Source organism: Aotus nancymaae, unplaced genomic scaffold (genome assembly GCF_030222135.1).
Source record: "Aotus nancymaae isolate 86718 unplaced genomic scaffold, 86718_ANA_hifiasm-v0.15.2.pri h1tg000040l, whole genome shotgun sequence".
Classification (NCBI taxonomy): domain Eukaryota; kingdom Metazoa; phylum Chordata; class Mammalia; order Primates; family Aotidae; genus Aotus; species Aotus nancymaae.
Window position 1 is genome coordinate 28,043,998 of NW_026988454.1, and position 27,266 is coordinate 28,071,263.

At 40.2% G+C, this 27,266-nt stretch overlaps 1 pseudogene; it reads left to right on the forward strand.

Moving 5' to 3' along the window:
- Window positions 1-27,011, forward strand: LOC105732314 (ATP synthase F(0) complex subunit B1, mitochondrial-like; annotated as a pseudogene).
- Window positions 27,012-27,266: the final 255 nt, after the last annotated feature.

Genomic DNA, 27,266 nt, shown 5'->3' on the forward strand with positions numbered 1-27,266 from the left:
ATGCCCCCTTGTGGACCTGGAGAAAGAACACCTTCCCGCGACCCCCGCCGAACAGGACAGCCCAACTTCTGTTGGAATTATGGACGTAGATCCTCTTTAACTACTTCCAGCCTCAGCCACGTGGCCTGCCTTCTTTGAACTGTGTGCTCTAATGGCCCCTCCCTAGAAATTTACCCTTCTGGGGCAGTTTTATAAATTGGCCTGTGTAAATTGGGATTTTGATAGGAAATATTGGTACCCATTTCCTGAGCCTCAACAGCCTGGTCAGGGCTCGTTGGTACATGAATACCCAACCCAATAGCTCCTCTCATTCCACGCCACTATGGTAGTCACTGGAGGTCATGCAGGCAGTGAGAATGGTCCTATGATGATGGTAGGTCGTGATTCAAATCCAGGAGGCCCTCTGACAGATGGATCACACATCTTGGGCACACGAAATTTCAGGGTACTGACTGAAAGTCGTTTCATTTTAGTACCCATTTTACCTGGGGGATGCCTTAGGTCAAAGTGGCTGTAATTTCTTTAACCGGGAATACTGGCATTCCTTGTGTTCAATTTCAGATGGGTGCCAATCTTCCCAAGCTCAAGTCCCCATTAAAGTGTATGCTGGAAAATTGGGACCAATTTAGCACACAGTCTTTAAGGAGGAAGCGGCTTATTCTTTTCTGCCAAACAGCATGGCCAAATTTCCCTCTGCAGAGTGGAAAACTGAACCCCCAAAGGGAAGGGAAGAAAACCCAACAGCTTTCCTTGAGTGATTGCAAGAGGCTTTAAGGAAGTATACCCCCCTGTCACCAGACTCCACAGAGGGTCAGTTAATACTAAAGGACAAGTCTATTATTCAGTCAGCAGCATATATCAGGAGGAAGCTTTGGAAGCTGACTTTGGGACCAAAACAGAGACTAGAATCATTACCGAATCAGGCAACCTTGGTGTTTTATAAGAGAGACCAGAAGGAACAGGCTGAAAGGAGCAGGAGAGATCAGAGTAAGGCTACTGCCTCAATCATCGCTTTTGGGCAAGCAGATCCTAGGGGCTTGAATGAGGGAAAGGCTTGGGTTAGCCACCAGTCTGGCAGAACTTGTTACCAGTGCAGTCTGAAGGGACATTTTGTAGGAATTTGTCCCCAGAGGAATGGACCACCATCTCTTCCATGCCCACTGTGCCAAGGGAATCACTAGAAAGCACACTGTCCCAGGGGGTGAAGGTCCCCAGAGCCTGAGGTATCTGACCAGATGACCCAACGGCAGGACTGAGGGTGCCTGGAACAAGTGCCAGCAGGAGACGTCACCCTCACAGAGCCCTGGGTAAAGCTGACCGTAGAAGTCCAGGAAGTTAATCTTCTCCTGGACACTGCATGGCCTTCTCAGTATTTCTCTCCTGCCTGGAGACTTGGTGCTTATTAATTCTCTCCCCTCAGACTCTCCCTCTCTAGGCCCATCCTGAGAAGGACCATTTTCGGTCATTCTGTCCACTCCAACGGCAGTTAAGGTAGTGGAAATTAACTCATGGATTCATCACACTTGGCTGAAGCCTTGGATGCCTCCTGAGGAAAGTCATAGACCCTCCACTCCGCAGCCTGAAGTTCCAGGGAACAACCCTTCATATCCCTGCGATCTTTTGGAGGATCTACATCTGCTCTTCCAACAAGATACTCAGAGAAGTAACCACACATAAGTCTAATTTATATCCTGGCATTAATAGGACTATAACCCTCAACTTTGATATCTCTCAAACTCCGATTATCCTTTTCATAGTGGGAAGGGAACCTATCTTTTCCTAGGAAAAATGCTACTATTTTGTAAACCAGTTAAGTATTATGAAACTCATTTAACAACTGGCTGTCCTGGCTCTGCTCTCCTAGTCTTGTTTATAACCAGTCTATATTTGTTGGCCTCTGGGCCTCTCATCTTTAGCCACCTTGTCACATTCATTTCTTATAGAACCGTAAGGTCACAAATCCTGCTGCTGGAGCCCTGGATGTCCTTCGCTTGCGGGCTCTATCATGGACCTCAGGATCAACCTGCACCCCTGAAAGGCTCCCCTCTGGAGGAAACCTCAACTGCAGGGCCCTTTCTATGCCCCATTTCAGCAGGAAGTAGTTAAAGAGGATCGATGTCCATAATTCCAACAGAAGTTGGGCTGTCCTGTTCGGCGGGGGTCGCGGGAAGGTGTTCTTTCTCCAGGTCCACAAGGGGGCATAATTTTAAGGGCAAGAACTTCCTAGCACCATGCCCCCCTCCCATCTCTCTCCATCTGGGAGACTTAACGGTCTATGTTTAAATTTCGTGGTGTGGGAAGAAACTAAGAGTCAATCACCCCAGCGGAAGTTCTAAGGAACTCCTTTCATTGGCTTGGGGTCTTAGACAAGGTGGGGTTCCCAGGTTAAAAGTCCCCTTCTTCAACACCCCTTTGGACTCCATGTTTGGATCCCCTTCCACGAACACTCCCTTCATGGAAGCCATCTTTCTCTCTCCTGGATTTTCCCTCTGGAGTCCCCTTCCATGAACACTCCCTTCGTGGAAGCCTGTCTTCCCCTCCTAAACTCCATCTGTCTCTATTCCCTTCCACTCAGTGTGGAAGCTGCTTTTCTCTCCTGGATTCCATCTTTCTGGATTCTCTCACTCAGTGTGAGAGTTAGCTGTTTCTTTCTCTCTCCTTCTCCTGTTTCTCTCTCTAAATAAATCACTTTCTACAAATAAAAAGAAAGAAAGAAATCCAAAACCTGAACAGACCAATCACAAATAATAAGATTGAAGCCATTAAAAAAATGTCCCCAAGCAAGGAAAAGCCAAGACCCAATGGCTTCATTGCTCTATTCTATCAAATATTTAAAGAACTAATGCCAATGCTACTCAAAATATTATGAAAAATAGAGGAGAAGGGAACACTTCCAAACTTAATCTATGAAGCTAGTATTACCCTGATAACAAAACCAAAGACACATCAAAAAAAGAAAACTACAAGTCAATATCCCTGATGAACAGTAATGCAAAAATCCACAACAAAATACTAGAAAACTGAATTCTACAACATATTAAAGTGATCATTCATTATGACCAAGTGGGATATATCCCTAGGATGCAAAGACAGTTACACATATGCAAATCAATCAATGCAATACATTATATCTACAGAATTAAGGGCAAAAAACATACGATCATTTCAATTGATACTGAAAAAAAATTGACAATATTCAACATCCCTCATGATAAAAATTCCCCAAAAAACTTGGTATAGAAGGCATATACCTCAATATAATAAAAAGCCATTTATGACAAAGCCATAGCTAGTATCATACTAAATGGAGAAAATCTGAAAGTCTTTCCTCTAAGATCTGGAACATGACAAGAATGCCCACTTTCACCACTGTTATTCATCATAGTACTGGAAATCCTAGCTAGAGCAATCAGACACAAGAAACCAATAAAGGGCATCCAACCTGGACAGGAAAAATTCAAATTGTCTTTGTTTGCAGATGATATCATCTTATGCTTGGGAAAACCTAAAGATTCTACCAAAAACCTATTCGAACTGATAAACAAATTCAGTAAAATTGCAGGATACAAAATCAACATATGAAAATCAGTAGCACTTCTATATTCCAAGAGCAAATAAACTTAAAAAGAAATCAAGAAAGGAATCCCATTTACAATACGCACAAATAAAATAAAATCCCAAAGAAGTGAAAGATCTGTCCAATGAAAGCAATAAAACATTGATGCAAGAAACAAAGGAGACACACACAAAAAAATGGAAAGATATTCTATGTGTATGGATTGGAAGAATCAATATTGTTAAAATATCCACATTACACAAAGTAATTTATAAATTTAATGCAATTTGCTATCAAAATACCAATGACATTCTTCACGTAAATAGAAAAAAAAAATCTAAGATTTATATAGAACCACAAAAGATCAAGAATAGCCAAAGCTATCCTAAGCAAAAAGAACAAAATTGGAGAAATCATATTACCTGACTTCAAATTATACTACAGAGCTATAGTAACCAAAAACAGTACAGTACTTACATAAAAACAGACACACAGATCAGTGGAACAGAATAGAGAACTCAGAGATATATCCATACATCTGCAGTGAACTCATTTTTGACAAAGGTGCTGAGAGCACACATTGGAGAAAGGACAGTCTTCAATAAATGGTGCTGCGGAAATTAGATATCTATATGCAGAAGAATGAAACTAGTTCCCTACCTCTCTCCATATACAAAAATCAAATCAGAGTGGATTAGACTTAAATCTAAGACCTAAAACTATGAAACTACTACAAGAAAACATCAGAGAAAACCTCTAAGACATTAGATTGGGTAAAGATTTCTTGAGCAATACTCCATTAGCACAAGCAACCAAAGCAAAAATGGACAAATGGGATCACATCAAGTTAAAAAATTTCTTCACATCAAAGTATACAATCAACAAAGTGAAGAGAAAACCCCTAGAATGGGAGAAAATATATACAAATTACCCATCTGGCAAGGAATTAATAACCAGAATATATAAGGAGCTCAAACAACTCTATAGGAAAAGAAATCTAGTGATCCAATTAAAAATGGGCAAAAGATCTGAATAGTCATTGCTCGAAAGAACACATACAAATGATAAACAAGTATATGAAAAGGTGCTCGACATCATTGATCATCGGAGAAACATGAACCAAACTACAAGGAGATATCATCTCACCCCAGTTCAAATGGTTTTTATCAAAAACACAGGCAATAATGAATGCTAGCTAGGTTGTGGAGAAAAGGGAAGCCTGGTACTGTTCATGGGAGTGTTTAATAGTACAACCACAATGGAGAACAACTCAGAGGTTCCTCAAAAGACTAATAGAGCTATCGTATGATCCAGCAATCCCACTCCTCAGTGTATACCCAAAAGAAAAGAAATCAGTGTATCAAAGAGATATATGCACTCCCGTGTTTTTGCAGCACTGTTCACGTTAGCCAAGATTTGGAAACAACCTAAGTGTCCATCAACAGATGAATGGATGAATAAAATGTGGTACATAGTCACAATGGACCACTACTCCAGCCATAAAAAAGAATGAGATCCTGTTATTTGCAACAACACAGATGGAAGTGGAGGTTACTATGTCAAATGAAATAAGCCAAACACAGAAAGACAAACTTCACATGTTCTCACTTATTTGTGTGAGCTAAAAATTTAAATGATTTAACCCAGGGAGATAGAAAGTCAGATGGTTACTAGAGTCTGGGGAGGGTAGGGAGGAACTGGGGAGAGTTCATGGGTACAAAAGTATAGTTATAAAGAATGAATAAGACCTAGTATTTTCTAGCACAACAGGGTGACTATAGTCAAAAATAATTTAATTGTACATTTTAAAATAACTGAAAGAGTGTAATTGGATTTTTTGTAACACAAAGGATAAATGCTTGAGGGGATGGATATACCATTTACCCTATGGTTATTACACATTGAATGCCTATATCAAAATATCTCATGTAACCCATAAATATATACACCTCCTATGCACCACCAAAAATTAAAAATTAAAATAATAAAGAAAGAAAAAAGAACTCAGCTCAACCAATACTTGAATGTGAGACCCTGAGCAGGGAACAAAGTTGCACCATGCCCAAACCTCTGAATTACAGAACTATGAGCTAATACATCTGTGTTGTTTTAAACCACTAAAGTTGTGGTAATTTGTTACAACAATAGAAAATTAATATTAGTGCCTTATCCGAGTACTTGATGGTAAGTAAGCCATCTGAAAAACCAAAGTTATGTCTATTTCTGTATAATCTTTAGGTAACTTTGGAAATAAATGTTCCAGGTTGACCTCTCCAGTGAAAATACTTTCTCTGTTTCCTCAATTGGCATATATAAAAGATATTTAAATGAGTCCTGCTAGCATAGACTCATTACTTTTAGAAATGTATTCTTTTTCTGGTTTCAAAGAGAGACATAGGCAACATTTTCAAGAATAAAAGAGAAGAGGTCATTAGTGCTCCCAAGTACCACATAAAAAAAGAGGTAAGGGGCAAGGAATTGGAGGGTTTTGTGAAGCTTTTATTTCTTCCCCGTGATTGTTTTATTTGTTCATTCTGCCAGTTGTGACATTATATAGGAAGAACATCTAACAGAGTTTTGGAAGACTTCAGAGTTAATTGGATGTAAGAGTCAGCCAAGTGGAAGTCAGCCAAGATCAAAGAGGAGAAGAGCATTGCAAACTAAAGGAATATTTTGTGAACTATCTAGGGAAACAAGAAAGTAGGCTTTTTGTCCAAGAACTTCCAGTGTCTCCGTATGACTCAAGCAAGTCTAGTATAGGAGTGGGGCAAGCCCTGGGACATGAGAAATAAATAGGAACCAGGAGACTTTGATTTTCTTCTGGTTCTAAGACTACCTTTTACAGTGGGGAGCCCCGAGGGCTGTCATCCAAAGACCAATGGGGTATGCATTCTGGTACCAGATAAGAGCTAATAAGCTTGAGTTCCTTACGAATGGGTGGTTAGTGCAGAAGATTTCTTGGGCTTTTGATGGCTTGAGGAAAATGCCTTAGTGGGGTCCAAATGGCATTTAGCAAAACCACCAAAACCCACTCCCAAATGAAGCCCTTTCATGACTGCTTTTCAATTTTGGCACAATTTATAGGGAATAAATGGATTTGAGTTCCTAAGATCTTCCCAAAGTACAAGAGTAGGAATAAGGTCCAAGGTTCTCCAACCCTAGAAGAACAGGAACATGGAATAAAAGAGCCTTCTTCGTGTCCACTTGAATTACCCATTCATTCAGTTGGATGAGTATATCAGGAGACTGTCTATAGATAGAAGACAAGTTCAACTATGCTCACTGCCCCTATAGAAATTCTTCTATTAGCCTGTCATGAATGTACCTAGCTGTGTGTAGCGGTCTCAGAATTTCCATTTTTCCTAAGGAAAATCTACAGTTTCACCAAAGAAGAATTCTTATTTCTATGTTTACAGCAAGAGATAGCAGTCACTCCTTACAACAAGTTGAGATTTTCAAGGGCAAATTTTTTTTTTTTTGAGACAGTTTTGCTCCATCACCAGGCGCCAGGCTGGAATGCAGTGGGTGGCGGGATTCTGGCTCACTGCAACCTCTGCCTCTCGGGTTCAAGCAATTCTCCTGCCTCAGCCTCCCGAGTAGCTGGGACTACAGGCGTGTGCCACCATGCTCAGCTAATTTTTGTATTTTTAGTAGAGATGGGGTTTCACCATGTTGGCCAGGATGATCTTGATCTCTTGATCTCGTGATCCACCCGCCTCAGCCTCCCAATTTCGAGGACAATTTACTGCTCTTATCCCTCACAGAATAGAGCTGGCTTTTTCTGGGGTTTCGATTTCTAAATCAGATTCTGTTCCTTGCCGTGGTTATTGTGGAACAGGGCTGGGAAGGATGGAGTTAAGGTGATTGGGGCACAAACAAGGCAGAGGGTGGAAGAAAAAGAGGCTTTCTCTCCAGAGAGGTCTTTGACATGGAAATATGCCTCCTGAAGAGAATGGGAGGGGAGGAACCCTGCTGGTACAGGAGCTGAGGAAGATGAGACCAAAAACCAAATACCACATACCTCCTGAAAAACAAACAGTAAGAATGAAAGAATCAACTGTTGTGCTCATCAGCACCTCCTCAAAGGAGAGAGAAGGTGACAGGGCATGTGCTCTGCACCAAGTCCTTCAGAAAAGAGATTTGAGGCTATACTCTCAAATGACAGCCTCTCACACACAATTAGCACAGTGTAAAGCTTAGGTAAGTTGGATATCTTACTTTTCACATTCAGCATGTGAATAAAGGGGGCCCTGAGAGGGGAAAAATAGACTTCTGTTATTTTATCAATGGTTAATCAGTGAAATTCTAGAAAGAGTTTCCCACAGTTCATTCCACCCCAGTTAGGATTTTCTTGCTTTGACCAGCACCTTGTCTCTCTCGTTCAAATTACACTGTGGCCTGCTGTTTCTTTCCTTCTTCAGAAGGCGCCCAAATGTCAGTTGATGAACAAACACAGTCACCAGCCCGAGGTTTCTTCATCATCTCTTGTGTAACTGTTAACTGCTACTTTTGTTGTCAGTTTTCAAGTCAGCTTTATGAAGAGAAAGTTATCAGGGACAGTACACAGGTCGCTGGACATAGACAGCCAGGGAGAGGGAGAACTTGGAACCTGACCAACACGGTGGCACTATTGATTGAAAGTGCATAGGATAGAACAGGATACATACTGAGGACAGATTCTCCCAGCACCCCCACCTCCACCCAACACTTTCAGGAAAGGGAATGTTTTGCCAAGTGTTGGGAGTTCAGCCCATCTTTCTCTTCTTGCCAAAGGGATGTTGGCAGGAAGCTGGGGGAGGAGTGGTTTCTGCAGGAAGCTGATTGACACATGGAAATGTGGGGAAGAAGCCTCCTCAACCTCTTCTTTTTTGCACTGTTCCCTCACCCACACTCCAGGATCCTTGTTAGGAAGGTAGGAGGATGCTACTCCATGCTTTCTGTGCAAAAAAAAAATAAGAGACTACAATAGAAAGAGAAAGGGAACAGGTACTGCATTATTTCCCAGAGATCTCCGTGGAAGCTGCACCACTTAGCTGCTGTCATGGGTTGATACATTTCTTATTATGAAAATTAAAAATGATTTTCATTGATAGAAAAAAAAAAATGCACACACACACACACGAAGCATAACTCACATTCCCTTCCCATCAGAGGTGGCCCTGATTAGACTTTGGGAAGCCTCCCTGTAAGCACATGTGTGATGTTTATGGTTAATTTGGTTTGGCTCACAAGGAAAGCTCATACTGTACATAATGTTTACTGTATGCTTTCAACAGCATTTCATGAACACATTTTCAGGCCAGGAAATATTCGTTAATACTTGTTTTTAAAAGACAGCATGTGAGTTCATCCCTTTTTGATGCTGGATAACTTCTCCTCACCAGGGCTGAGACAGTGGCATGTCTTAAACTCCATCATTGCTTTTGCCTCTGCTGTTGACTTACCGGAGTCAAAAGTCTATGGAGGGTGAGAACTAAGGCAGGTCTCTGCTCCTTCAGTCAGCCTAGTGTCTGTTGCTGAAGAGAGGGCGCTGAAGCAGGAAGGTCAAGGGTGCACCAAGAAAGAGGTAGTAAGCTATGAGCCACAGGAACACCCACACTCCGCTCTTCCCTTAACTGTGCTTTGGCTATTCACAGGTGGTCTTCGCCATCACATTGACACTTAAGTATGGCTTCTTTCCTAGGTCTTAGATTATTACTAAAGCCCAAAGTAGATCAAGATAAATATTCTGCAGTTAGCTGTGGACTACTGATGTCTGTTATCGTGACCTTCACATTTTCAATGTGGTCTAGACCATAGATAAGTCCACATCAAACTCAGACTGCACAGGAAACAGTAAAGGAGAATCACTCACCACCCCTTGTTTTTCTCTTTGCCTTGACCCTAATAATGAGAGCTGTCTCTCTGTTTTCTCTTGTTCAGCCTTATTCTGCCTCATACCTTTCTCCCAAGGTCTCCAGGGAGAGAATTTATCAAGGAATACACAGGGCAACTGGACGAGGCCCTCCCAGTCCCCTGGCTGCTTCTGGGTGACAGCTCTTGGAGGGGAGCTCCCTCTGTTCTACAGCGATGGTTTAAGTAGTAGGGGTAGAGCAGAGGGAGGAAAGAAAACCCAGAGGCAAGGATTGGTGGAACTATGGTTCTAAATCTCAGTTAATATGGCTTTTCCTGCCTCTCAAGGGTTAAGAAAGTTACATGATTGTATCTGCAAAGAATATTTAAGTTCCCACAAGGTAGGTGCTATGCAAAAAAGTAGAAACAAACAAACAAGAAGTATACATATTTATTAGACAGATACATAAATACATGATGGATAGATTGATATAGAGATATAGAGATAGTAGCTATAGATAGACAGATGATAGATATTATAGATAAAACTCAGTTACAACTAAGTCTGATCACATAGCTCAAATAGCCCTCTTATATTTTCAAGCTCCTTTCCAAAACTAATTTATATTGGGGCAACCTAATATATCATCTCAAAGTCTGAGACAGGTTCCAGCAGAAATCACAAGAAATACACAAAATGTAATATGTATTGTGGTAACAAGTTGATTTCTTGCCTTGCTTACTAAATGACAGAATTATGTTTAATAGACAAATAGCTGAAAATAACTCCATAATAAATGACACAATTATATAAAATAACTTTCAGACTGACTCCTTATTGTCTTTTGTTATCACTGCCTTACTAATAATATGTATTATTGAGTGATTACTATCTGTTGGGTGTAGATCTAATTCCCTTATACCTGTTAACTAATTTAATCCTTACAATTCTGTGAAGTAACTCCCATTCTGATCCTTGAATTACAAAGGAGGAAGCCAAACCATGGAAAAAAATTAAGTAAATTCTCCCAAGGTCATGGCTCATCCAAGGATTCTTTTTTTCTTTTTTCTTTTCTTTTTTTTTTTTTTTGTGATGGAGTCTTGCTCTGTCACCCAGGCTGGAATGTAGTGGCACGATCTTGGCTCACTGCAACCTCCGCCTCCCAGGTTCAAGCAATTCTCTGCCTCAGCCTCCTGAGTAGCTGGGATTACAGGTGCCCACCACCACCCCCAGCTAATTTTTGTATTTTTAGTAGAGACAGGATTTCACCATTTTGGCCAGGCTGGTTTTGAACTCCTGACCTCATGATCCACCCACCTTGTCCTCCCAAAGTACTGGGATTACAGGCATGAGCCACCTCGCCCAGCCAAGGATTCTATTAATGCATGAGGTTATCTAGCTTCTATGGCTTCACTTGTAACCCCTACGCTTAACCCTAAGATTTGGCTCTTCCTTTTTTCTCCTCTTTTCTGATAGGTCTCCCAGCCTGCTGACTTCCTTCTCCATCATCATACATCTGCTAATGCAATTATTTACATGCATAATAATTCACATTATCACCCCTACTGAAGTCCGTCAATGATTGCCTTTTGCCTACAGAATAAAATCCAACCTGCTTAGTATGGATCCCAGCGTGTCACATATTCTCATCTGAAATGTCCATTCAATTCCATTGTTCTTCCATCATTTTCTTTCCAAGTGTCCTCCGTATTATCTTATCTCTATGCTTTTTTTTAAGACGGAGTTTTTCTCTCGTTGCCCAGGCTGGAGTGCAATAGTTAGGTCTCGGCTCACTGCAACCTCTGCCTCCCAGGTTCAGGTGATTCTCCTGCCTCAGCCTCCCGAGTAGCTGCCATTATAGGCATGCACCACCACACCCAGCTAATTTTGTATTTTTAGTAGAGACGGGGTTTCTCCATGTTGGTCAGTCTGGTCTCAACCTCCCGAACTCAGGTGATCCGCCCTCGTTGGCCTCCCAAAGTGTTGGGATTACAGGCATGAGCCACCGCTCCTGGCCATCTCTATGCTTTTACATGACATTTCCTGCCTCAATCTTTCTCATTGTTGAGAACCAAGATGAAATTCCAGGCTTCATGAAGCTCCTCTTAACCTCATAGCACGAAATCATTTTTCATTCGTCTGAGGTCCCCCCTTATTTTGTGCTCCTCTTCTGACCCTTACTCTTTTTTTGCCACCTCCAGTATGGCTTTTTATGCGTTTCTCTACATTATGGCTGCTAAAAATCAAATATCATGTCTTGTGCAATTTTAAACTCAACCATTCCTTACAGTTCTTGGTGTGCGGTCATTGTTCAAAAGGTGTTTGTTGAATTGAATCGAAAATCTGTTCAGTTCTGTATTTGGATGAGAATATCATGTGTTTGCAAATTGTGTCTCTGTCAGCCCACAGAGAAGGGTGGGAGGAGGTTGCTGTGGACATGTGGAAAGGAATATTCCCAAAGGTGGAGGAGACCATGACTCAAAACATAAGGCCACCGGGTTATCACTTGTGGTCTCATATTTCTGCTATATGAGCAAGGAGGGAGCCTACACTGCAGCAGGCACAGCTTTTTTCTTCCAGCTCCTGTTTACTGTTCTTTCCAATGGACCCATCATGACTAGGCCTAACTGACCACAACAGACATCTCTCCCGATTCCATGCAGTGCACGTTGGTCGCTGGAGGGAAAGCAGGTTAGTTCATGACCTGTTATGCCTTCTTCTTCTCCCTGTACGAAACCCTCTTTGTTCCCACAATGGTACTGTCTGCAAAGGCAGCAAGCAAAACATGATTAGAAGGAAATGAATACTCAGGGAAACATTAAAATTAAAAGAAAAGACAAAGAAAAAAAGACATAAAGCATTCGAAATATTGGGCAAGGAAACGAAGAAACAAGAATTATACAAAGTGGTTTTTAACAAGCAAAAATAAAGAAGAATGGGACATACCTCAGGGGACAAAGAAGACCATTTACTTTTCTTAGAGTAGTACTTCCAGCCTTTGCTATGATCAAGAGCACCACATCCATCTGTACTCCCTAAATCAGGCTTTCTCAGATATAGCTGTAATAAAAACTGATAGCCGTCTCCCAAAGAGGTAAAATTCTTGCCTCCAAATGACCAAGCAACCTCAATAAAGACGCTGATCTAACATTTAGTTAAGTCCCTACTTTATTCTGCTTGTTCATGGTCAACTTTGCACAGACATTATCCAGACTAATGTAAAGAATGGCACTGCTTGCATTACGATGATATACCTGGGTCTTACCCTTTTTTCACTCTGTCTCCACAGGCGTAACACATGCTGCCAACCATCACAAACAGTAGTTTCAAATATACACATATATGTAAGTTCAGTTGAATAACACTGAAATAATCATCACAGATAGAATGTAGAAAATCCTAACTGCATCCTTCACAGGTATGCAATCATCTTGTCACAGGTTCAAAACATCAACAACTCTTTCTAGAAATTCTTTTTCATGATTTCAGTATTAGTTCAGGGAGTTTCTGGGTCCTTGTTCCAGATTCTGCAGACTAGTACATTCCATTCAGAGGCTTTTATCTCACTTTTTTTTGCTTCCTGATTACAACCACCATATGTTCCCTCTAGATCATCAACTTGATTAATCTTTCCTGAGCCCTGTTCCTAACAATCTGATTTTCTCTGTACACCTTCCTCTAGCCTTTGATTCTAGGTACTTCCTAAAATCTGTTCTTCTATGGTGAATTAGCAAGTTCTAGTTGAAATCTAACCAAATGAAATTCAGTTTTAAAAAAAAATTAAAAATATAGCCAGGCGCAGTAGCTCACACCTGTAATCCCAGTACTTTGGGAGGCCAAGGTGGGTGGATCACTTGAAGTCAGGAGTTTGAGACCAGCCCAGCCAACACAGTGAAATCCCATCTCTATTAAAAATACAAAAATTAGCTGGGCGTGGTGGCATGTGCCTGTAAACCCAGCTGCTCTGGAGGCTAAGGCAGGAGAACGGCTTGAACCCAGGAGGTAGAGATTGCAAGATCATGCCACTGCATTCCAGCCTGGGTAACAGAGTGAGACTCCATCTCAAAAAAAAAAAAAAAAAAAAAATTAAAAATCTTGTGTCACGTCTATAATCCCAGCACTTTGGGAGGCTGAGGCGGGCTGATCATGAGGTCAGGAGTTCAAGACCAGCCTGACCAACATGGCAAAACCCCATCTCTACTAAGAATACAAAAATTAGAGGTGGTGGCATGGTGGCATGTGCCTGTAATCCCAGCTACTCAGGAGGCTGAGGCAGGAGAATCTCTTGAACCCAGGAGGCAGAGGCTGCAGTGAGCAGAGATCATGCTACTGCACTGCAGCCTGGGTGACAAAGCGAAACTCCATCTCAAAAAAAAAAAAAATCTTGTAACTAGAAAGAAAAAAATATAAACAGTTGTACAAACACAAGATAGGGAAAACACCTTGTAGTTATACAAGTTAGGAATATTCGGATGTTCTGCTTGTTTACATGTACATTGACAGGATACAATATAATGAGACTGAATTTTATAATGTGTTCTTATGCTGTACACATGGGAGGATCAAGTATAGATTATAATGAAGAATGTTCTGCTTTCCTCTGCATTTCTCAGAATTTACCCAGAATTCTGAGAGGTGTAAGAAACACACTTGAAAGACAAACTAGAAAATTTCCGGAGCAGAGAAGTAATGAATAAGAAAAAATGCTGCTGGCCAGGCACAGTGGCTCATGCCTATAATCCCAGCACTTTGGGAGGCCGAGGTGGGTGGAATACAAGGTCAAGAGATCAAGGCCATCCTGGCCAACATGGTGAAACCCTGCCTCTACTAAAAATTACAAAAATTAGCTGGGTGTGGCGGTGAGCTCTGGTAATCCCAGCTATGAGGGAGGCTGAGGCAGGAGAATTGCTTGAACCCAGCAGGCGGAGGTTGCAGTGAGCCAAGATCATGCCACTGCACTCCAGCCTGGCACCTGGCAACAGAGCAAGACTCTGTCTCAAAAAAAAAAAAAGCTGCTAAACTTCTGTCCTGACTAAGATGAAATGATAAGGAACAGAATTATCATCCCTATCTAAAATCAAACAAACACACAAAAACCTAAACAAAATATATGAAACAACAACTTTCAAGATGTGAGACACCAGGCAAGAAAGACGTAATTCCTGCGAGATGGAAGCCAGGTAGATTCTATGATTACTCTGGGTTACTGTCTTCAGAGAGATCCTAGGTTGTGATGAAGGGAGGAAAAAGCCAGCTGGAAAGTGTGAATTTCCTGAGTTGGGATAACAGAACTGAGAATCCAGTGAGACCAAGGCAGCCACAGTTTACAGAACAAAGTACTGGAGAGGAAAGTAATGAATAGAGAAAACACCCTGGAGATCTCAGAGCATCTCCTTCAAATACTCAGCAGAGTTCTGATCAGAGTATACATGTGATGAGACTAGTTGATGTCAGAAAAAGAACCACCTAAAAGGGTTAGAGAAAACAGAACCTGGTGCTCACACTGGGCTGGGAATAGTGCCTGTTCCCACAAGTCAGACTACAAAACCTTATGATTCACTGGGCATGGGTAAATTCAGAGGGTCTTGACTCAGTAGCAGGGAATAATTAGACCAAGAGAAAACACTGTGCTAGTTATGAATAACATCTTAAAAGAAAGTCTAGAAAAATGCTATCTTTTTAAGCTACTTAGCTGCATCCCAAAAGAAAGCTCAAGAATATTTTTAGGAACACAAAAACGTCTAGCACCCAATGAGTGAAATTCACGACGTCAAAGACTAACAAATATTACCAAAGATTAACAGGCATAAAATAAAGGAAAATAGGAAACAAAATGAGGGAAAGAACTAATTGAAACAGGCCCAGAACTGATAGAGAAGTTGGAATTAAAAGAGAACATTGAAACAGTCATTATAACTGCATTTATTTATAGATTTTTAAAAATTATGTGGAGGCATAATCAAACTTTGAGAGGAGAACATTATACATTATAATGTCTTTGATAAAAGTACAATAGATGAGATTAATGATGAATTATATATTTTAAAAAGAAAAGATTGGCAAACTTGTAGAAATAGCAATAGGCACTGTAAAAGAAGGCACAGAGGCTGGGCCGGTGGCTCACATCTGTAATTCCAGCACTTTGAGAGGCCAAGGCAGGTGGATCACCTGAGGTCAGGAGTTTGAGACCAACCTAACCAACATGGTGAAATGCCATTTCTACTAAAAATACAAAATTAGCAGGGCATGGCGGCCCATGCCTGTAATCCCAGATACTCCAGAGGCTGAGGCAAGAGATTCCCTTGAATTCAAGAGGTAGAAGTTGCAGTAAGTCAAGATTGTGCCATTACACTCCAGCCTGGTCAACAAGAGCAAAACTCCATCTTAAAAAAAAAAAAAAAAAAAAAAAAAGAAGGCACAGAGAGAAAAACTTTTGAAAAACAAAAAGAGCATCAGTGAGAAAAAAAGCATGTTGTATCTAGAGGAACAAAGGTAAGGCTGCGAGATTCTCATCAAAAGCAATATAATAACACTAGAGCAACATATTTAAAATATTGCATGGGGGGGACCTTTAATCTAGAATTCTATACCTAGCAAAAGAAATATAGAAATAATAAATAGTTTTTTAGACATACAAATACTGAAATAATTCATCACCAGCCAACTCACAATACAAAAATAAGTTATAGGAAATCCTTTCGGCAGAAAAAAAGAATGATATGACATAGAAATGTGGATCTATACAAAAAAATAAAGAACACCAAAAATGGCAACTACATGGATAAATATCCATGATATTTATTTATTATTTAAATTTATTTAAAAGACAATTTAATAAACAAAAATAATAACAATGTACAATGAGGTAAAAACACATGTAAAATAAAATATATGACAACAACAGCACAAAGTCTCAAGAGAAATGGAAACATACTATTTTAAAGTCTTTATACTATTTGTTAAATGGCATAAAATTACTTAAAGGTACACTGAAATAAATTAACTTGTATTCTATAAATCATTAGGCAACTAGTTAAATAACAAAACATTTATAACTAATAAAGCAACAAAGGAAATAAAATAGAATCCTGAAAAATACTAAATACAAAAGAAGGTAAAACAGAGAAAAAGAAAACATGGGATCAATGCCAAAATAGAAAACAAATAACTGAAACCCAGTAATATTAATAGTTATATTAAATGTAAATGGCATAATCACCCCATTTTAAAGGTAGAGATTGTCAGATTATCCAAAATAATATCTACTTATATGCTACCTACAAGAAATGCCCATTAAATATAAAGACACAAATAGATTATAAATATGAGGAAGATTGTATGGTTTGGCTATGTCCCCACTGAAATCTCATCTTGAACTGTAACTCCCATAATTCCCACATGTCATGGGAAGGACCCAGTGAGAGGTAACTGAATCATCAGGGTGAGTCTTTCTCATACTTTTTTTTACAATAGTGAATAAGTCTCATGAAATCTGATGGTTTTATAAAGAGAATTTCCCCTCCACAAGCTCTTCTCTCTTTCCCTGCTGCCATCTATGTAAGACATGACTTGCTCCTCTTTGCCTTCCACCATGATTGTGAGGCCTCCCCACCCATGCAGCACTGCAGTCCATTAAACCTCTTTTTCTTCCCAGTCTCAGGTATGTATTTATCAGCAGCATGAAAATGGACTAATACAGTAAATTGGTGCCAGTAGAGTGAGACATTGCTGAAAAGATACCTGAAAACGTGGAAGTGAGTTTGGAACTGGGTAACAGGTAGAGGTTGGAACAGTTTGGAGAGCTCAGAAGAAAACAGAAAAATATGGGAAAGTTTGGAGCTTCCTAGAGACTTGTTGTATGGCTTTGCCCAAGATGCTAATAGCAATATAAACAATAAAGTCCGGGCTGAGGTGGTCTCAGATGGAAATGAGGGACTTGTTGGGACCTGGAGCAAAGATGACTCATTAAATTTTAGCAAAGAGACTGGTGGCATTTTGCCCCAGCCCTAGATATTTGCAAAACTTTGAACTGGAGAGAGATGATTTAGGGTATCTGACAGAAGAAATTTCTAAGCAGCAAAGCATTCAAGATGTGACTTGGGTGCAGTTAAAGGTATTCAGTTTTATGAGGGAAGAAGAGCATAAAAATTTGGAAATTTTGCAGTCTGACAATGAGATAGAAAAGAAAATCCTATTTTCTGAAGAGAAATTCAAGCCGGCTGCAGAAATTTGCGTAAGTAACAAGGAGCTGAATGTTAATCCCCAAGACAATAGGGAAAATGTCTCCAGGGCATGTCAGAGGTCTTTACCGCAGCTCCTATCGCAGGCCCAGAGGCTAGGAGGAAAAATGGTTTCATGGGCTGGGTTCGGGGTCCCCATGCTGTGTGTGGTCTAGGGACTTAGTATCCTGTGTCCCAGCCACTCCAGCCATGACTAAAAGAGGCCAAGGTACAGCTCAGTCCATGGCTTCAGAGGGTGCAAGCCCCAAGCCTTAGCAGCTTCCATGTGGTGGTGTTAAGCCTATGGATGTACAGAAGTCAAGAATTGAGATTTGGGAATTTTCTCCTAGATTTCAGAGGATGTATGAAAATGCCTGGATATCCAGGCAGAAGTTTGTTGCAGGCGAGGGCCACTCATGCTGAACTTCTGCTAGGCCAGTGCAGAAGGAAAATGTGGGGTCAGAGACCCCATACAGAGTCCCTACTGGGGCACCACCTAGTGGAGCTGTGAGAAAAGGGCCACCATCCTCCAAATCCCAGAATGGTAGATCCACCTACAGCTTACATCATATGCCTGGAAAAGCCGCTGACACTCAATACCAGCCCATGAAAGCAGCTGGGAGGGAGGCTATACCCTGAAAAGCCACAGGGTTGAAGCTGTCCAAGACCACGGGAACCTACCTCTTGCATCAGCATGACCTGGATGTGAGACATGGAGTCAGAGGAGATCATTTTGGAGCTTTAATATTTCACTGCCTCACTGGATTTCAGACTTGCAGGGGACCTGCAGCCCCTCTGTTTTGGCCAATTTCTCCCATTTGGAATGGCTATATTTACCCAATGCCAGTACCCCCATTGTATCTATGAAGTAACTAACTTGCTTTTGATTTTACAGGTTCATAGGTGGAAGGGACTTGCCTTGTCTCAGATGAGACTTTGAACTGTGGACTTTAAGCAAATGCTGAAATGAGTTAAGATTTGGGGGACTGTTGAGAAGGGATTAGTTTTGAAATGTGAGGACATGAGATTTGGGAGAGACCAGGGGTAGAATGATATGGTTTGGCTGTTTCCTCACCCAAATCTCATCTTGAATTATAATGCCCACAGTTCCCGTGTGTCGTGGGAGGGACCCAGTGGGAGATAATCAAATCATGGGTGTGGGTCTTTCCCATGCTTTTGTTATGATAGTGAATAAGTCTCACAAGATCTGATGGTTTTATAAAGAGGAGTTCCCCTCCACAAGCTCTCTATCTCTTTGCCTGCCACCATCCATATAAGATGTGACTTGCTCCTCCTTGCCTTCCACCATGATTGTGAGGCCTCCCCGCCATGTAGAATTGAAAGTTCAATAAACCTCTTTTTCTTCCCAGTCTTAGGCATGTTTCTATCAGCAGCATGAAAATGGACTAATAGGCCAGGTATGGTGGCTCACACCTGTAATCCCAGCACTTTGGGAGGCTGAGGTGGGCAGACCACAAGGTTAGGAGTTCAAGACCAGCCTGATCAACATGGTGAAACCCTGTCTCTACTAAAAATACAAAGAATTAGCCAGGCATGGTGGTGGCCACCTATAATCCTAGCTACTTGGGAGGCTGAGGTAGGAGAATCACTTGAACTCAGGAGGTGGAGGTTGCAGTGAGCCAAGATCGTGCCACTGCAGTCCAGCCTGAGCAACAGAATGAGACTCTGTCTCAAAAAAAAAAAGAAAAGAAAAAGAAAATGGACTAATATAGAAGGTAAAAAGCATAATATGATAACACCAGTCAAAAAGAAAAGTGAAGTGGCTACATTAATGTCAGAAAAAGTAGGTATCAATCCAAACAATATTTCTAGAAATAAAAATGTTCATCTTATAATGACATAGAAGTCAATTCATCCAGAGGATATAATAGTGCTAAACATTTATGCATCTAATAACAGAGCTTTAAAATACAGGAACCAATAGGGGATGAAGATGGCAGAGAGAAGACAGGACTAGCTTGCAGCTCCTGCTCAGATGGACAGAACAGCATGTGGAGAGTCAAATCACTAAGTTTTGCTCCAAGAACTGCTGTAGGAACATACCAGGAAAGCTGAGAGCATCCACGGACCCTTTGAAGGAACTGGATCACCACTGCAGCCTCTCTGAGATGTTGAAAAACTGTGAGTTGGCTTGCTTTTTCAACACAGAACCTTGTGTAATGGGGCAAGTTCTCAGCCCTGGTCACCGGCTGCTTGAAAATAGACTCAGTGCTATTGAGGGAGCACAGTGGGAGTGAGACTGGATTTTAGGACTGTGGGCTGCATGGGAGTGGGGTGAGGCCTGTGACTGCCAATTTTCTCCCACTTCCCTGGTGACCTGTATGACTCAGCAGAGGCAGCCATAATCCTCCTGGGAATATAACTCCATTGGACTGGGAATCATATTCCCGTTCTCCACAGCTGCCACAGCAAGCTCTGCCCAAGGAGAGGCCGAGCTCAAACACACCTAACCCTGCCTCAACTTGGTGGTCTTTCTTCACCTGCTCTGGTAGCTGAAGACAAAGGTCATAATCTTGGGAGCTCTATGGCTCTGCCCACCACCTGAGATACCTGAATGCTTAACTTTAACCAGGTGTCCCTAGTGCAAGTTTAAATCCTCCTTATAGGATGGCAGCTGATGCACTCTTGAAGGCACCACCTCCTGCCTGGAGGCCAACCAACACAAAACCAGCGCGCTAAACAAAAACACAACCAAGGACCCTCACAGATTCCACTTCAGTCCCCTGGTACCTCCACTGGAGCAGGTGCTGGTATCCACAGCTGTAAGACCTGAAAACAGATCCCATCACAGGACTCTTTGCAAACACTCACCAGTACCAGCCCAGAGCCTGGTAGCTCCACTGGGTGGCTAAATATAGAAGAGCAAAAAAAAAAATCACTACTGTTTGGCTCTCAAGATGCCCCATTCCTAGGAGAAGGAAGAGAGCACCACATCAAGAGAGCACCCCATGGGACAAAAGAATCTGAATGGCAACCCTTGAATCCCAGAATCTCCCCTTTGACATAATCTACCCAATTGCGAAGGAAACAGAAAAACAACTCTAATAATATAACAAAACTAGTTTCTTTAACACCCCCAAAACTTCTTACCAGTTCACCAACAAGGGATCCAAATCAGGACAAAATCTCTTAATTGCCAGAAAAAGAATTCAGAAGATCACTTATTAAGCTAATCAAGGAGATACCAGAGAAAGGTAAAGTCCAACTTAAAGAAATCAAAAACATGATACAGGATATGAAAGAAAAATTCTTCAGTGAAATGGAAAGCATAAATTAAAAACAATACAACTTCTGGAAATCAAGGACACACTTAGAGAAATACAAAATGCACCGGAAAGTCTCAGCAATAGAACCAGACAAGCAGAAGAAACAACTTTAGAACTTGAAGACAAGGCTTTTAAATTAGCCCAATCCATCAAAGACAAATAAAAAAGAATTTTAGAAATGAATAAGCCTCCAAGAAGTTTGGGACTATGTTAAATGTCCAAACCTAAAAGTAGTTGGCATTCCTAAGAAAGGAGAGAAATCTAAAATTTGGAAAATATATTTGAGGGAATAATCAAGGAAAACTTTCCTAGCCCTGCTAGAGATCCTGACAGCCAAATACAAGAAGCTCAAAGAACACCTGGGAAATTCATCACAAAAGGATCATCACCTAGGCACATAATCATCAGGTTATCTAAACTCAAGACCAAAGAAAGAATCTTAAGAGCTATGAGGCAGAAGCATCGGGCAAACTATAAAGGAAAACCTAGGCCAAGCGCTGTGATTCAGGCCTGTAATCCCAGCACTTTGGGAGGCCAAGGCAGGCAGATCATGAGGTCAGGAGATCAAGACCATCCTGGCTAACACAGTGAAACCCTGTCTCTACTAAAAAAAAAAATACAAAAAATAGCCGGGTGTGATGACACACACCTGTAGTCCCAGCTTCTCAAGAAGCTGAGGCAGGAGAATCACTTAAAACTGGGAGGCGGAGGTTGCAGTGAACCAAGATCATGTCACTACACTCCAGCCTGGGCAACAGAGCAAAACTCTGTCTCAAAAAAGAAAAAAGGAAAACCTATCAGATTAACAGCAAATTCCTCCACAGGAAATCATACAAGCTGGAAGGGTTTGGGGTCCTCTTTTTAGCCTCCTTAAACAAAATAATTATCAGCCAAGAATTTTGTACCCAGCAAAAGTAAGCTTCACAAATAAAATAGACAGTGTTTTCCAGACAAATAAATGCTGAGAGAATTCACCACTACCACCAAGTCAGCACTACAAGAAACTGCTAAAAAGAGTTCTATATCCTGAAATTAAACCTCAAAATACACCAACATAGAACCTCCTTAAAGCATAAATCTCACAGGACCTATATAACAGTAACACAGGAAAAAATCCAAGGTATTCAGGCAAAAATAGCATGATGAATAGAATAGTACCTAACATCTCAATACTAACATTGAATGTAAATGGCCTAAATGCTCCACTTAAAAGATACAGAATGGCAGAATAGATAAGAATTCACCAACCAAGTTTCTGCTATCTTCAGACAACTCACCTAACACATAAGGACTCACATAAACTTAAAGTAAAGAGGTGGAAAATTATTTCCCATGCAAATGGAAACCAAAAGTGAGTAGGAGTAGCTATTCTTTTATCAGACAAAACAAACTTTAAAGCAACAGCAGTTGAAACAGACAAGGAGAGACATTATATAATAATAAAAAGACTAATCCAACAGGAAAATATCACAATTCTAAATATATATGTACCTAACACTGGAGCTCCCAAATTTATAAGACAATTACTACTAGACTTAAGAAATGAGATAGACAGCAACACAGTAATAGTAAGGGACTTGAATACTCCACTGACAGCAGTAGACAGGTCATCAAGACAGACAGTCAACAATGAAACAATGGACTCAAACTGTACCCTAACACAAATGGACTTAATAGATATTTACAGAACAGTCTAACCAACAACTGCAGGATAGCATTCTATTCATCAGCACACGGAACATTCTCCAAGATAGACCATACGATGGGCCACAAAACAAGTCTTGGTAAATTTAAGAAAACTAAAATCATATCAAGTACTCTTTCAGATCACAGTGGAAAAAAAAATGGAAATCAACCCCAAAAGGAACCTTCAAAACCATGCAAATATGTGGAAATTGAATAACCTGCTCCTCAAAGATTGTTGGGTCAATAACAACATCAAGATGGAAATTTAAAAATTCTTTGAACTGAATAATAATAGTGACACAACCTATCAAAACTTCTGGGATACAGCAAAAGTGATGCTAAGAGGAAAGTTCATAGCATTAAATGTCTACGTCAAAAAGTCTAAAGAGCACAAACAGACAATGTAAGATTGTACCTCACAGAACTGGAGAAACAAGAACAATCCAAACCCAAACTCAGCAGAAGAAAAGAAATAATGAAGATCAGAGCAAAACTAAATGAAACTGAAACAAACAGACAAACAAAAAAATACAAAAGATGAATGAAACAAAAAGCAATTTCTTTGAAAGGATAAATAAAATTGATTGACCATTAGAAAGATTAAGCAAGAAAAGAAGAGAGATGATCAAAATAAGCTCAATTAAAAATGAAATGGGAGCTATTACAACTGATACTACAAAAATATAAAATATTATTCAAGGCTACCATGAACACCTTTATGCACATAAACTAGAAAACATGATGGAGGAGATGGATAAATTCCTGGAAATATACAACCCTCTTAGATTAAACCAGGAAGATATAGAATTTCTGAACAGAATAATAACAAGCAGCAAGATTTAAATGGTAATGAAAAAAATTACCAAAAACAACAAAAACAAAAATACAGGACCAGATAGACTCACAATTGAATTCTATTAGACATTCAAAGAATTGTTACCAATACTATTGACACTATTCCAAAAGATAGACAAAAAGGGAGTCCTCCCTACATCATCCTATGAAGCCAGTATCACCCTAGTATCAAAACCTAGGGTGTCCTAGTGTCCTAGTGTCTAGTGTCCTAGAAAGGACACAACAAAAAAAGAAAACTACAGATCAATATGCCTGATGAACACAGATAGAAAAATCTTCAACAAAATATTAGGTAACTGAATCCAACAGCATAACAAAAAGATAATCCACCATGATCAAGTGGGTTTTATACCAGGGATGCAGGGATCGTTTAACATACAGAAGTCAGTAAATGTGATATACCACATAAACAGATAAAGACAACAAATCACATGATCATCTCAATAGAGGCAGAAAAAAGCATTTGACAAAAATCCAGCATCCATTTATGGTCAAAACCATCAGCAAAACTGGCATAGAAGGGATATACCTTAAGGTAATTAAAGTCATCTACGACAAACCCAGAGCCAACATTGTACTGAAGGGGGAAAAGTTGAAAGCATTCCTCCTGAGAAATGGAACAAGACAAGGATGCCCACTTTCACCACTTCTATTCAACAGAGTACTGGAAGTCCTAGCCAGAGCAATCAGACAAGAGAAAGAAATAAAGGGCATCCAAATCAGTAAAGAGGAACTCAAACTGTCACTGTTTGCTGGTGATATGGTCGTATACTTAGAAAACCCTAAAGACGCATCCAAAAAGCTCCTAGAACTGGCAAATGAATTCAGCAAAGTTTCAGGATACAAAATTAATGTACACGAATCAGTAGCTCTGCTATACACCAATGGCAGCCAAGATGAGAATTAAATCAGTAGCTCAATCCCTTTCACGATAGCTGCAAAAAATAAAAATAAAATACTTACAAAAATACCTAACCAAGGAGGTGAAAGACCTCTACAAGGAAAACACTGCTGAAAGAAATCATAGACAACGCAAAAAGAAGGAAACGTATCCCATGCTCTTGGATGGGTGGAATCAATATTGTGAAAAAGACCATACTGCCAAAAACAATCTACAAATTCAATACAATTCCCATCAAAATGCCATCATCATTCTTCACAGAAATAGAAAAAAAAATCCTAAAATTCATATGTAACCAAAAAAGAGCCTACGTAGCCAAAGCAAGACTAAGCAAAAAGAACAAATCTAGAGGCATCACATTACGTGACTTCAAACTATACTATATAAGGCCATAGTCACCAAAACAGCATGGTACTGGTATAAAAATAGGCACATAGACCAATGGAACAGAATAGAGAACACATTAATAAATATTTACAGCTAACTAACCTTCCACAAGGCAAACAAAAACATAAAGTGGAGAAAGGTCACCCTATTCAACAAATAGTGCTGGGATAATTGGCTAGCCACATGTAGAAGGATGAAACTGGATCCTCATCTCTCACCTTATACAGAAATCAACTCAGGATGGATCAAAGACTTAAATCTAGGACCTGAAACCATAAAGATTCTAGAAGATAACATCGGAAAAACCCTCCTAGACTTTGGCTTAGGCAAAGACTTCATGACCAACAACCAAAAAGGAAATGCAACAAAAACAAAGATATATAGGTAGGACTTAATTAAACTAAAAAGCTTCTGCACAGCAAAAGAAATAATCATCAGAGTTAATAGACAAGCCACAGAGTGGGAGAAAAAGCTTCACAATCTGTACATCTGACAAAGGACAAATATACAGAGCCTACAAAGAACTCAAATCAGCAAGAAAAAGAAACACAGCCGCGTGCAGTGGTTCAGGCCTGTAATTCCAGTACTTTGGGAGGCCAAGGCAGGTGGATCACCTGAGGCCAGGAGTTTGAGATCAGCCTGACCAACGTGGAGAAACCCTGTCTCTACTAAAAATACAAAATTAGCCAGGAGTGGTAGCACATGCCTGTAATTCCAGCTAGCTACTCAGGAGAATTGCTTGAACCTGGGAGGCGGAGGTTGCGGTGAGCAAAGATCATGCCATTGCACTGTAGCCTTGGCAACAAAAGCAGAAAAAGAAAAGAAAGAAAGAAAGAAAACAGACAATCCCATCAAAAAGTGGGCTAAGGACATAAATAGACAGTTTTCAAAAGAAGATACACAAAAGGCCAACAAGTATTAATATATGGAAAAATGCTCAACATCACGAATTATCAGGGAAAGGCAAATTTAAACCACAGTGCAATACCCACATTACTTCTTTAAGACTGGCCATAATCAAAAAATCAAAAAATAATAGATGTTGGCATGGATGTGGTGAAAAGGAAACAGTTTTACACTGTTGGTGGGAACATAAACTAGTACAACCACTGTGGAAAAGAGTGTGAAGATTCCCCAAAGAACTAAAAGTAGATCTACCATTTGATTTAGTAATCCCATTACTATATATCTACCAAGAGAAAAAGAAGTCATTATACAAAAAAACATACTTGCACACGCATGTTTATAGCAGCGCAATTGCAAAAAATATAAAACCAGCCCAAATGCCCATCAATCAATGAGTGTTTAAAGAAAATATGATAGATCTAGATATAGATATAGATACACAATGGAATACTACTCAGCCACAAAAAGAACTGAAATAATGGCATTCACAGCAACCTGGATGGAATTGGAGACTTATTCTAAGTGAAGTAACTCGGGAATGGAAAACCAAACATCGTATGTTCTCACTCATATGTGGAAGCTAAGCAATGAGGACCCAAAAGCATAAGAATGATACACTGGACTTTAGGGACTCGGGGGAAAGATGGGGAGTGGCAAGAGGTAAAAGACTACACATTGGGTACACTGTACACTGTTTGGGTGATAGGTGCACCATAATTTCAGAAATTATCACTAAAGAACTTATTCATGTAACCAAACACCACCCGTTCCCTTTCATTTGAGGCTGATCTCTGAGGACTTCTTCCAGTTTCTTTATCCTAAAACTGGTGTAACAGGACGGTATGTGCCCAGAACTGGGCTTAACTTTGTATGCTTTATCCAAAGAAATATATATGATTATCCCAGAGACCTTCCTCTACCACGTCAATAGTACGGTTTCTTGTCTATATAATTTAAAAATATGGTGCCTCTATGGGAGATTTTGCTGAAAAATTTGATGAGCAAAAAATTGTCCAACTGGAAGAGGGGAAGCAGGCTTCTGTCAAACAAATCCAGGATGCAATTGATTTGGAGAAGTCACAGCAGGCACTCATTCAGAAGCGCCATTACCTTTTTGACGTGCAGAAAATAACATTGCTATGGCTTTGGAGGTTACTGGGAACAACTGCATAGAGTATACAAGGAAGTAAAGAATCACACGGACTATTATATATCTGTGCAGAACATAATGCTTTAAAAGAAACAAGAACACGTGATAAATTGGGTGAAGAAGCACGTGGTGCAGAGCATCTCTGCACAGCAGGAAAAGGAGACGATTGCCAAGTGTATGGCCGACCTAAAGCTGCTGGCAAAGAAGGCTCCAGCACAGCCAGTTATGTAATGTATCTAGCCCAATTGAGACAGCTAGAAACAATTGATTGACTAAACGAAAACTAGTCTATGTGACGAAATCTTTCTGTATTGCTGTATTTTTTTATTCTGTATTCTGTATTTTTAGGAGAGGTAAACTATAACTTCAATAGAAGTTCCTCTCCTAAAAACAAAAAGATTGTTTCATATAGTAAGAGAACTAAATCTATTGGCCAGTCAAATGTTTCTCATCCTTCTTACTCTGCATTTCAGTTATTCCATGATC